At 38.9% G+C, this 13378-nt stretch overlaps 1 protein-coding gene across 3 annotated transcripts in view; it reads left to right on the top strand.

Moving 5' to 3' along the window:
* The window catches only part of LOC134211586 (DNA-binding protein D-ETS-3), a 321549-nt gene that overhangs the window by 146865 nt on the left and 161306 nt on the right, over positions 1-13378 (top strand). The window lies entirely within an intron of this gene.

Here is a 13378-nt window from a genome sequence, read left to right as displayed (position 1 = left end):
AGCGGCATTAAATTAAACTGAATTTAAGTAATAAAAAAATGTAGCATCAATCTAAACTAAATAAATATATTGAGAAGTGTAACGTATAATTCCAAATTCGTCTTCATATGTTATCAATTGGAAATGTTTGATCAAAAATTGTGGTAAAAGTAGAATGGTGAATGCTGGTAACCATGCAATCAATCAATTTTGGGCAAGACGAAGTTTGCCGGTTCCGCTAGTACTCTATATATTTTTCACCCGACTCACTAAAGAATCTAAATAAAATATGATATGTGGTGATAATCTTAAATATATAAAATTTTGTTCATCCATCGTTTATGGATGTGACATTAGGGTGCGGCTTATTTTTCGAATGTTTCCGAAACCTGGAATTCGTGTGCCCAAACGTTTTTTTATGCCAAAAAAAGAGTAGCCTCAGCATTGCTGGCCAAAATATTGAAGTTTAGAGGTCGCACAAAGGCCTTTAAGGTGATTTTTTGACCATCAAGTTTAGACTTTCATAAAAATAATCATAACATTGGCAATTTTCATCCGATTTACAATCTATTGTAATTAATCTCTTCAGTAATAAATTTATGAAAGCTTTGTGGAACATCATATTCCTTGAAATTAGCTCCAAATGTTGGTAATATGCAAATTTTGATAAAAAATTCATCTTTTTTAAGGAAAATCAGTGTTACAAACGTTCTAACTTTGTCAAATATCTGCCGAATCCGGATATTTTTATATGAAATCAAAGGACAGTAGATTCATAATAGTTGTACCTTAATCAAAAATGTTTACTGAACTGCAATGTAGTTCAGCAATGTTTTGATCATAGTGACTACGTTTTTAATAGACCGGACTGTATGATAAACGGTTTGTTAAGAATGTTCTCCGTTTGAAAAAGTAATTTTGACATTTATTTTATAGGAAGAATTCTATCAATATAAGATTGATTGTGGTGCGTAGACCGTTAATAATGAGTTATCCTCATTTTATAATGTAAATGTAACCGCTGAAACATGTAGGTATTCGAAGAACTTGAAAGTCTAAAAAACCAATCTCATTTAATGCACCTTTAAAACTTCATGGAATTGGCTAAAAATTGTTCGCGAGATTTCTTTCAAGCTGCCCATTAAAATGGAGGGGTGACACTTTGAATCTGGAATACTTGAAAATAGTAAACAGTTCTACTAATTTTTAACTGATTGAAGAACGGTAACTTATACTGAGGGTAAGCTCTCATTCTAAACAGTTTTTCATTATGGCATAACATTGTTAATACGTCAAAACAATAAAACATGATGAAATTCTTACAGGTAATGCAGTTTCTATTAAATTGACTATGCTAAACCAGTTTTAAAAGACAACGGTAAAATTTCATATGAACTATAAAATTTAAAATGTGCTATAAAAATAATAAAATTATGGCCTACTATGGAGCGTCTTTGTTTAACAGAAAAATTGGTTTGCAGTATTTGGTCTAAAACATTGCCAAATAATATTTTTAGAAGCTTAGATTGTTCTAAAATTAGAATACAAATTTCTCTTTGATTTCATATAAAAATATCCGGATTCGGCTGATATTTGACAAAGTTAGAGCGTTTGTAAAACTGATTTTCCCTAAAAAAGATGAAATTTTTATCAAAATCTGCATATTACCATCATTTGAAGCTGATTTCAAGAAATATGATGTTTCACAAAGTTTTCATAAATTTAATACTGAAGAGATTAATTACAATAGATTGTAAATCGGATGAAAATTGCCAAAGTTATGATTATTTTTATGAAAGTCTAAACTTGATGGTCAAAAAATCACCTTTAGGGCTTTTTTTGCGCGACCTCTAAACTTCAATATTTTGGTCTGAAATACTGAGGCTTCTTTTTTTTTGCCATAAAAAAGCGTTTAAGCACACGAATTCCAGGTTTCGGAAACATTCGAAAAATAAGCCGCACCCTACTAGACATGAATCTATATAATAAAAATGAAATGGTCTGTGTTCGTATCCGCATAACTCTATCGCATAACTCGTAAATCGTGAAAAACTAAAATATAGATTTGTATGGGAATTTCGCATGGGCAGTTCAAAACGCAAATTTTGACCTACTATGCAGGACAACGTCTGCCGGGTCGACTAGTTGATTACATAAATATCAAAATGAATGTTGTTAAACATTTTCAATTATGCTGTAACATCATTTAGAATTGTTCTGATGTCCAATTCATAACGACTTGATGTGTCGGTTTTACCCTCATGGGGTGTCGATCTTACCCGCACCCCAGCTGTTTGGGCTGGAAGATGGACTGTTCGCGTTTTCATCATAAATCAAATTCTATCAAGAAATATTGTCCTGAGACCTCATGGACTGATGCATGAAGAACCAGAGTATGCTTTTATGAAATTTCTAGTCCGGAAAATTGGTTCATAGATTGGGGACCTGTAAAGTTGCTTAAGGTGTCGGTTTTACTCACTTTTCCCCTATCTACCAGCTGAGGGTATTCTAAATTACATTGCGGTCCGTGGGTCTCTCCTTAATATCCTTTTTATTACTCCATACTAAGTGATTTTAACACCAATATCCGTTTTAATACCCTTAGCTGATAGATATATTGAAAAAAAAATAAACGGTGTAGATTTTTTATGAGCGATAAAATACTGACAGCGGTAAACGTTGATACAAACAAGGCTAATCATGATGTTTTTGCAGACAAGCATTTCGCAGTGAGAATCGAAACACATCCAACCGATGGAGCAGTAAGCAGACTATGTCAGTCCACGTCTTGATGAATCATGCGATGTTTGTCAATAATCGAACCGAAGTAGCTTCATGAATTTGAGTATTTTAAACTTCAAAAACATGTGTTCTTTGGGAAAACTGCCCTTATAGAAGTCAAAGAATGAGACAATAAACCGAGATAAGTTAGACCAACATTTGAATATTATGTTCTCTCCTGGTTGCACCGTATAATACCGTGGATTTTTATTATAAGTATATTTATAATCGATTTTTATTATAAGTATATTTATTATATTACCCTATATTACCTACATGATTTTACAATTTGGATTCCAACATGCCAAGCAAACATCGTATTGCACAGTTTTTGTGCGTTGGGCTCGACAGAAGTTTTTTTTTTTGTTTCGGACTGCTTTTTGGCTTCGTCTGCTTCTTAAAGGGTTTGATTACACTAACATTTTATAGCAAAATCAATATTTGACTTAGACGTGCCAACTTTTGGCCACATCCTGCTCTGAAATCTATTTCCTTTGCTTTTACCAAACACGCCTGATAATGGTTATGAGCCTATTCGCTTTTACCCTCAGTATAAGATTTATTCTGTGGTGTGACAGTTTTCTACCAGCTTTCTCAGTGACATTCCGGGTTCTGTACACTGTCTGTGCACAACCCTTGTACAATGCATCACAACTGCAAAGCTGATGTTCCAAGGTTTCACGTTCCATGTTACAGAAACGACAGATATCATTCTGAATCTGTCCAATACTTTTCAAGTGATATCTGCTCAGGCAGTGTCCGGTTATTAGGCCAGTAAAGGTGCAAAGAGCTCACTTGCTGAGCTCCAAGAGATTTTCGGTTACTTTACTTTAGCATTGGGAATTATTAATCTCTTTGATTGAGCACACTTTTCGGCAACCAACCAGTTGATCATCAACCTTTGTGCTTCCCAGGATTTCAATTCGATTTTTATGGTACAGTTTCCGATCGCACACTCAATATGAGCACGGAAAGCTTTATTTATTTATTTATCATCAGACTAAGGCCGGAGTGGCCTGTGCTGCACATAAAAGGCTTCTCCAATCAGCTCGGTTCATGACTGCACTTCGCCAACCACGCAGTCTGCGGAGGGTCCGCAAGTCGTCCTCCACCTGATCGATCCACCTTGCCCGCTGTGCACCTCGCCTTCTTGTTCCCGTCGGATCGTTGTCGAGAACCATTTTCACCGGATTACTGTCCGACATTCTGGCTACGTGCCCGGCCCACCGCAGTCTTCCGATTTTCGCGGTGTGGTGTGAACGATGGATGGTTCTCCCAACAGCTGATGCAACTCGTGGTTCATTCGCCTCCTCCACGTACCGTCCGCCATCTGCAACCCACCATAGATGGTACGCAACACTTTCCTTTCGAAAACTCCCAGTGCGCGTTGGTCCTCCACGAGCATAGTCCAGGTCTCGTGTCCGTAGAGAACTACCGGTCTTATAAGCGTTTTGTAGATAGTCAGTTTGGTACGGCGGCGAACTCTATTCGATCGAAGCGTCTTGCGGAGTCCAAAGTACGTACGATTTCCAGCCACTATGCGTCTCCGAATTTCTCTGCTGGTATCGTTATCGGCGGTCACCAGTGGGCCCAAGTACACGAATTCTTCAACCACCTCGATTTCGTCACCACCGATAGAAACTCGTGGTGGGTGGCTCACATTGACCTCTCTTGAGCCTCTTCCTATCATGTACTTCGTCTTCGACGTGTTGATGACTAGTCCAATCCGTTTAGCTTCGCTTTTCAGTCTGATGTAGGCTTCCTCCATCCTCTCAAAGTTACGTGCCATGATATCAATGTCGTCGGCGAAACCAAATAACTGGACGGACTTCGTGAAAATCGTACCACTCGTGTCAATCCCTGCCCTTCGTATTACTCCCTCCAAAGCGATGTTGAATAGCAGACACGAAAGACCATCACCTTGCCGTCGAGAATGCCCCTGAAACTCGAACTACGCACATCACCCGATCCATCGTCGCCTTGATCAACCGTATCAGTTTATCCGCGTGCTCCTGGGTTCATTACCATCCCGCCACCGTTGTCTGCCATATCGCCATTAAGGTGCTCTTCGTAGTGCTGCCGCCACCTTTGGATCACCTCACGCTCGTTCGTAAGAAGGTTCCTGTTTATGTCCTTACACATATCGGGCTGTGGCACGTGGCCCTTACGTGAACGGTTCAACTTCTCATAGAACTTTCGTGCGTTATTAGCGCGGTACAGTTCCTCCGTCTCTTCACCGTCTCGATCTTCCTGCTGGCGCTTTTTCCTCCGGAAAATCGAGTTTTGTCTGTTCCGCGCACGTTTGTATCGTGCCTCGTTCGCCCTCGTGCGGTGTTGCAGCAATCTCGCCCATGCTGCATTCTTCTCCTCAACTAACTGCTCACATTCGCCGTCATACCAGTCGTTTCTCTGATCCGGAGCCACCGTGCCTAGTGCAGCGGTTGCGGTGTTTCCAATGGCGGATCGAATATCTCTCCAGCCATCTTCAAGAGATGCTGCGCCTAGCTGCTCTTCCGTTGGGAGTGCCACTTCCAGCTGCTGCGCGTAGTCTTGGGCTAGTCTACCGTCTTGTAGCCGCCCAATGTTAAGCCGCGGCGGATGACTCCGACGCGTGTTGTACACCGTCGAGAGTTTTGAGCGCAGACATACTGCGACGAGGTAGTGGTCGGATTCGATATTCGCACTGCGGTAAGTGCGTACGTTCGTGATGTCGGAGAAGAATTTACCGTCGATTAGAACGTGGTCGATTTGGTTTTCCGTTACTTGATTAGGTGATTTCCATGTGGCCTTGTGGATATTCTTACGGGGGAAGAAAGTGCTTCGGACTACCATTCCGCGGGAGGCTGCAAAGTTTATGCATCGTTGGCCGTTGTCGTTCGATACGGTATGCAGACTATCCGGTCCGATGACCAGTCCAAACATTTCCTCTCTTCCTACCTGAGCGTTCATGTCACCGATGACGATTTTGACGTCCCGCAGTGGGCATCCATCGTATGTCTGCTCCAGCTGCGCATAGAACGCTTCTTTCTCGTCGTCGGATCTCCCTTCGTGTGGGCAGTGCACGTTGATGATGCTATAGTTGAAGAAACGGCGTTTTATCCTCAGCTTGCACATCCTTGCGTTGATTGGCTGCCACCCAATCACGCGTTGGAGCATCTTTCCCAGCACTATGAAGCCGGTTCCCAGCTCGTTGGTGGTGCCACACCTTTGGTAGAAGGTAGCCGCTCGATGCCCGCTTTTCCACACTTTCTGTCCTGTCCAGCAGATTTCCTGCAGCGCTACGACATCGAAGTTGCGGGGATGTAATTCATCGTAGATTATCCTGTCGCAACCTGCGAAGCCTAGCGACTTGCAGTTCCATGTTCCAAGCTTCCAATCGTGATCCTTTATTCGTCGCCTAGGTCGTTGCCGATTGTATAGAGTCGTATTATCTTCTATGTCGTTCGTGATAGTTGTTTTTAAAGGCGGCTTATTGGGCCTGCGCAAACCTCCTGTCTCGTCGGAGGGCTGTCGTGTCAGGGCTGTTTAGCGTCCCACCTAACACCAGGACTTGGGCTTGTGCGCTTTGAGCGGCACACGGTCGCTTTGGTGGGGCCTACTTGCGGATTCATGCAGCTTTTTATAGAGGTTTAACAGGGCCCACTGTCAAACCCCACCACATCCTAGGCAGGCGCCACAACTCGCAGATGGCCTGGGGAGGGATCGTCAAGCCCTTGGACATAGTCCCTGCTGCCCCCTTACTACTAGCTTACTACTAGCGAAGAAATTAGCTTGATATCGTAAATTAAATAGAAATACGGACAATTTTTCAAATTTGATGATTTTCAATTTTGTGGTTCGATTGTGATTTTAAGAAAAGGATTAATTTATTTATTTGAAAGCCAATGAAGCACTAAAAACACATATAAAAAACCCATGTGGTCCTGTTTGCATCCTAAATAGATTAACTATTTATTTGAGCCTTATGACTCCTCTCGCAGTGTTGAGTTAAATTAAAAATCTCGGAACTCATGACCGATTCAAATCAATCGTGAGTTGAAACGTACCCAACTCAGTACCTTAAAATTCATGACTGAGTTGATTTCCTCTGGATGAATGATGGTTGGCTCCAATAGTCCTCATAATAGGGAAGACTGGGTAGACTTGATCCCCTTTTCTAATTTCCGATGTATCCCAGCAAAAGCTAAATAAATGTACACGGTTTTCAGACAGACTCTCTAAGATATATATAATTTAACTTTACAGATGTGCGGCAGGATGTAAATTGATAATGTTTCTGATATATTATCGATTTTTTGGAGTGTTGTCAAACATACAATTGCTTTTAAATTTTTCATATATTTGTCCTTTGTGAACGATTTCTGTTGTGGAATTCGACAGTGCGTGCAATTTTAGAATTTGAGGAGGCTTGTTCCCTTTTTATGATATCTACTCAAAGAATTTTGTTTCAAACAACAACCCGTCATAAAAATAGTCAAATCTACAATAATCTGAGAACAAGATATTATTTTTTTGAAGTTTCTCGCCAAATTTTTGAGGGATCAAGTGTCTTCATATTTCATGTTTGGTTGAAAACTTAAAATTTAAATATCCTAAAATTGTGGTAGGACGTTAACATTTTTATCATTTGAGATCAAAGTAGAGATCAAAGTAGAGATCCCCATCCGGTTTGATATTGAGCACAAAACATCATGTTACAATAGCAAACTAATAAGAATGACAGCATCTCTTATCTGTCAAAAGAGACAGGGATGCCCATAACCGAACGGTGTCCTCAACCGAACCTCCTCCCCTAATGTTTTAAATTGATATGGAAATGCTCATATCATCTTCCAAACTTAGACGTCGACGAGGATCTCAGCGCTCTCAAGAAGCTCGCTAAGCATCAAATCGGTAGACGTTAGCTTGGCGAATCGGGTGATCGGGCTGCACACAATTTTCCGTTGATATGAAAAGCGTGGCAAACTACAGGGTGTCTGCAAACTATCCGTACAACAAGACAGGTTTTTAAATATTTTTTGGAATAAATTAAAGAACCAGCATGCATTGCATGTTATTATAATAGGACTACATAAACCAAGCTGAATTTGTTCACATTTAAATGACCCCTGTATCCTGAGTTGTACAATCGTGTTGAAAAAAATCACGATGGCCGCACGTTTCTATACAGATACTTCTCACACATTTTTTGACGATTTTGACATGATTTCAAATGTCTCGATAATATGTTCGGTGTTTTGATGGCTGTTGATTTCAAGATGGACCATACCGAATGATAAATTCAATCCAAATCGGGTGAGTAGGGAAGCAATTCCTGTTCGGAAAACCGGAAAAAAAGCATTCACAAAGACTTAATTTTTTTTATACATGAAATGATGCTCAGTGTTCTCAGAATATACATCTGTTACAGCCTGCTGAGTTGTTATGCCCATATAGCAACCGATTCAGTCCATTATTATCTGTTTTATTTATTTATTTTTTAATGGCCCACCGCTAACCCCCACACCAAAAAGCTCATTTTTTCGAGCTCCCTGGCAGTGGACTCTTCAGAACATACACAAATAATAAACACAAATAGACATATTAACTTTTTGGCGTGTGTAAGGAAGTGGTGAACATGAACAAACAATATTTAACAAATAGGGTTACCCAGTGGAACTATTTATGTTCCTTTGAAGGGATCCCAGGTCGAAGTGACCTAAATAGTTGATAATAAGATTTTGAAACATCATTAATTTCAAAAATATAATTAACATAAAACATAAGCAATTATTATGATAATAACACAATGAAAGGAAGAAAGAAAGACAGAAAGAAAGAAAGACAGGAAGCTTTGTAGAAGCAAACTATCAAAATCTGTACGGATAATTTGCAGACACCCTGTACAGTACTTAGAGCTTATTGCCGAAATACTGTGAGTTCGGGTCTCCACTGTCCAGTAGGCATACATCAGTTGCTGTAGCTGACGATCCTGATTAGCTAAACCCGTCTAACACTAGATGGTCAATCAGCGGGGAAGGAAGGTCGATACGCTTTAGTTGACCGTGCTGACATGGCCTACACGACAGGTCTGATGATGGCCTTGGGATAAATGAGCTCAGCACATGTGTCATCGAATAGCGGTTGGACGAGAGTCTTACACAATAATCGCACTTGGTGGCTAACAATCCACTTGTGAGGAGAACCTCGATACTCGCCACTGAAAATCAATAGGAACGGAAATATGGTGCCGTAATACTTTAACATTACGAAAATCCCATGGCAAAGCATTCTACGTCTCCGTAATGTTCGTTATTCGGTCGGGTGAGCTCAAATCACCCAAACATCTCAGATCAGTGGCGTAGCCACGGAGAGGGGGCGGTTTGGACACAATATTAAGAAGATTTTTTTTTCGGACCCTCTCAAATAAAAACAATGTTCAGAAAACCCTTCCCACACCAATTTTCTGGCTACGCCACTGTCTCAGATACTCATCTTTTGTGTATCTCTGGTCATCCTCAGCCTCCCCACCACTACTAGTCAGTCGGGGTCATATTGACTCTCACTATCTACATTGCGTTTGGAGCGACAGCTTCGTTGGCCGTTCACCCTTTGATTGAAGTAGAATCATAATACTACTCTATGCTATGGATATCTCAGAATATACGCGATTTTGATGTACGCGGTACGTATCATCAATAAAAAGCCGGTTAGAACCGTGTAGAAATTTCAGCAGTGAAGGTTTTTTCACAACGCATTTCATCATTGAAGTTTGTATACAAATTTGTGTATTTGTTAAGCATATTCAAAACACGTCCCGAGCACTTATTTAAGGAATATTATTTTGTGAAAAAATTATAAAAAACATGACGTCCATCAATTTTAATGATTGATGCATTTGGTCATAAACATTACACCACCAATGATCGATCGTTGCGTTTAAAAGTTATGAAGGAAGGCCATTTAAGGCTGGTGTCTTGACTAAATGCGAGAAAGTCAGTCTCACTACTAGGAAGCGATTCACTAATTGACCTTTCCCGTCAAAAAATGTATCTCGTTTTATTGTCTCAGTCGATTCTTTGGCTTATTTAAGGTCAACTTTCCCAAAGAACCCATATTTTTTAAAGCTTCTAACTATTTTTAAAATCAAAAAAGGCGAAAAACTGCTGCACGTGTGAACCGGCCTGAAAAATTCACCCAATGTTCGTTTAAAATCGGGCCAATCTTAAAAAAACAGCCCAGATTCGTCAAATCGTCGTTTCAATCTTTGTTTACGAAAGCAGATAAGTCGTTTTGAAAATTTTGTCTTGACTTAGCATATGAAATGTCACAGAATCATAGACCCGATGTGCTCTAGTAAAGGTGTGGGTCAAAGTGCTCTAAGTCTGTAGTAGTCGATTTTTTATTTATATTTTTATTTATTTATTTCTTCGTCTTCAGCTATGCTGTACAGACTGCTGCTTCTAAAATTAACTTACATCTAGTAGACGCCTAATGCTATTTTCAAAGGAAGTCCTGTTAACGTTAAAATCAAAATCAGACAAGTCATTGAGAAGGTTGAAACCAGAGTCTATTATACAGTCACTCTCAAAATTGAGCGTACAGCATGGATTAGATGAATATATTCGAAAATTCCTAAGGAAATTTGATTGTTGGCTCGGTTGTTTTTAATGCATTTCAATATTCATCCCTTCCTTCAATGTATGCGTACATAAAATGGTTGAAATTTTTTCTCTAAAGTTCATTTATTTGAAAATAATCTCAAAATACGCCTGTTAGATGTGACAAAATTGAGCGTACACCGAATTTTTTTCTATCAAATTTCTTATTATAAACACGATTAATGTATTTTAATATTGTTTTTTCATGATTATATTTATTATAATAAACATCCGCTACTTAAAGATTCAATATTTTGAAATTAAACCATGTTTTGGTCAAAATGGCGAACAAGTAAGATGTATAAACAATGCTATTTAACAATTCAATGCTGCTGGGCAAAATAGATGCTTTAAGATATGGATTTCATCGGCATCGTGTCTTATATATGATAGATAATCGAAATCGAGCGAGACATACGATAAATTTGGGAAAATTCAGTCCGTAAATGATGAAAACAGATGTAAACATACAGAGAAAACGACAAATGTTGGGAATGGCATATTTCAAATTAAGTATAACTTTTTTTAAAAGTCGATGTATAGGTAGCTTATAAACTCAGGACATTCATGAATAATAATATTAATAAAAGAGCAGCACACGGATACATTATAAGATGTCATTTTATATTTGAAGACTCAGTCACCGTAGGAGGAAATTTGGTTGAATCATTTCAATTCACCAAGATATCATTAAATAAGCTGCCGAACTCTTAAAAAAGTTTATTTTTACTTGCCACATGGAAATCATCCAATTGTATCCCTTATGGTAACAGATCGTGGAGTTTAATCCAAATTTAATTATAAAATTACGATTTCAGGCTATCTTTTCAATATTCAATTAGAAGTGCTCTACGGGGTTGAAAAGCTGTTTTTATGTTCGGTACCTTAACATGCACCTTGTACTTTTAGAGTTTGACTGTAAATGATCGGATTCAATAATATTATTCTTAATGATATACCTGAGACAATAATCGAGCTTTAAAACAAATTTTAGTTAAAGACATACTAAATTTGAAATATGTCATTCCTAACATTTGTCGTTTTCTCTGTATGTTTACATCTGTTTTCATCATTTACCGACTGAATTTTCCCAAATTAGTCGTATGTCTCACTCGATTTCGATTATCTATCATATATAAGATACGATGCCGGTGAAACATACAAATTAAAGCATCTACTTTTTCCAGCAGCATTGAATTGTTAAATAGTAATGTTCTTACCTCTCACTTGTTCGCCATTTTGACCAAAACATGGTTTAATTTCAAAACATTGAATGTTTAAGTAGCGGATGTTTATTATTATAAATATTATCATGAAAAAACAATATAAAAATACATTAATCGTGTTTATAATAAAAAATTTGATAGAAAAAAATTCGGTGTACGCTCAATTTTGTCACATCTAACAGGCGTATTTTGAGATTATTTTCAAATAAATGAACTTTAGAGAAAAAATTTCAACCATTTTATGTACGCATACATTGAAGGAAGGGATGAATATTGAAATGCATTAAAAACAACCGAGCCAACCATTTAATTTCCTTTGAAATTTTCGAATGTAGTCAACTAATCCATACTGTACGCTCAATTTTGAGACTGACTGTATTAAAGTTGCTGTCAAACCGTCTACCTATCGAGCAAAGTAAACAAATACTTGTTGGCAAGGCGGAAGTATTGTTATCGCCTAATGATTATTATGGCGAATTAAAATGCATGAATTAAAATGTATTAGATTGGTTTTAGAAACAGCTTCAAAAAACTTCAATACCCCCCCCCCCCATTAAGTAGCAACAAGAAACTCACGTCTTTGCACACTGTGGGTGACTTGGTTATTGAATTAAAAAGCTTCAGAAGTAAAAACTTCCGTGAAGTCACTTTAAGGGTTGAAGAAAAATGAAAGTTGCCAACATAATAACAAGAACATAATTCAGAATAAGTGTAAGAAGATCCTCTTTGCGCAACTCTAAATAATAGACTCTGGTTGAAACATCTAGCGGATGTATGTCTTCAAGCTCAAAATATTTAGCTGCCGCTGACGGGAGCGGCGAGCCGGAACATGAAACGTGACACGCTGTCAGTAGTAGCTCATCACAGTCCAGTCGGTGGCTCAGCAGGTCAAAGGCGAACATCCTCTGCAAATATGCACGTCTTTGGCGGAGTGGTTCCAAGTGTATTAGCTGACAACGATCCTCGTACTGTGGTAATCACAAAGGATTGGTCCAGGGCAACCTCCTGAGGACGAATCGGACAAAACTACGTTGAACTCGTTTGATACGGGCTGACTGCACTTCATGGAACGGTGCCCAAACTGGTACGGCTTATAAGTCGAAAAAATAACGTAAACATTGCCACCCACAGTGGGCGGGCCGAATGAAATGTCACGTCTGTTATAAAAAAATGCTTTGAGTATGCCAGACGTGACGTCAGTCACATTCGGTCGCCATCGCCCGTTTTCGGCAACTCAGCTAAGAGTTTCATTCAGCGAATGCTCGTTATTTATTGAACTACTTTAGGATTTGGCCCACACCTGTAGTAAAGCACATCGCATAAACCCTTTAAAACTTCGGACGTCATTTTTGCATGACCACTAGGTGAATTAGGTTGGGGTTTTTCAGTGCTTATTGGCTGCTTCCTGGTTTACTTGACGAGTTTGCATTGGAAACCCGCGAAAATAACCATCAAACCGTGTTTGAACCATTCGACTACGATCCTTCATATAAAACAATTAAATTGGATTATATTCAACTTTAAACTTTTTACGTTGTCTGATATCCACAGGTAGTGTGGGGAAATGTCATTTCGGTGTCATGCGACTAATTTGATGGAAACTTATTTCACAAGTTCTTCATAATTGTGTATTGTGTCCTCCTTAGCCGTGCGGTAAGACGCGCGGCTATAAAGCAAGATAATTTTGAGGGTGGCTGGGTTCGATTCCCGATGCCGGTCTAGTCAATTTTCGGATTGGAAATTGTATCGATT

This window comes from Armigeres subalbatus, chromosome 2, assembly GCF_024139115.2.
Source record: "Armigeres subalbatus isolate Guangzhou_Male chromosome 2, GZ_Asu_2, whole genome shotgun sequence".
NCBI lineage: Eukaryota > Metazoa > Arthropoda > Insecta > Diptera > Culicidae > Armigeres > Armigeres subalbatus.
Note: the sequence above shows the minus strand (reverse complement) of the source record. Positions and strands in the feature narration are given on the sequence as shown.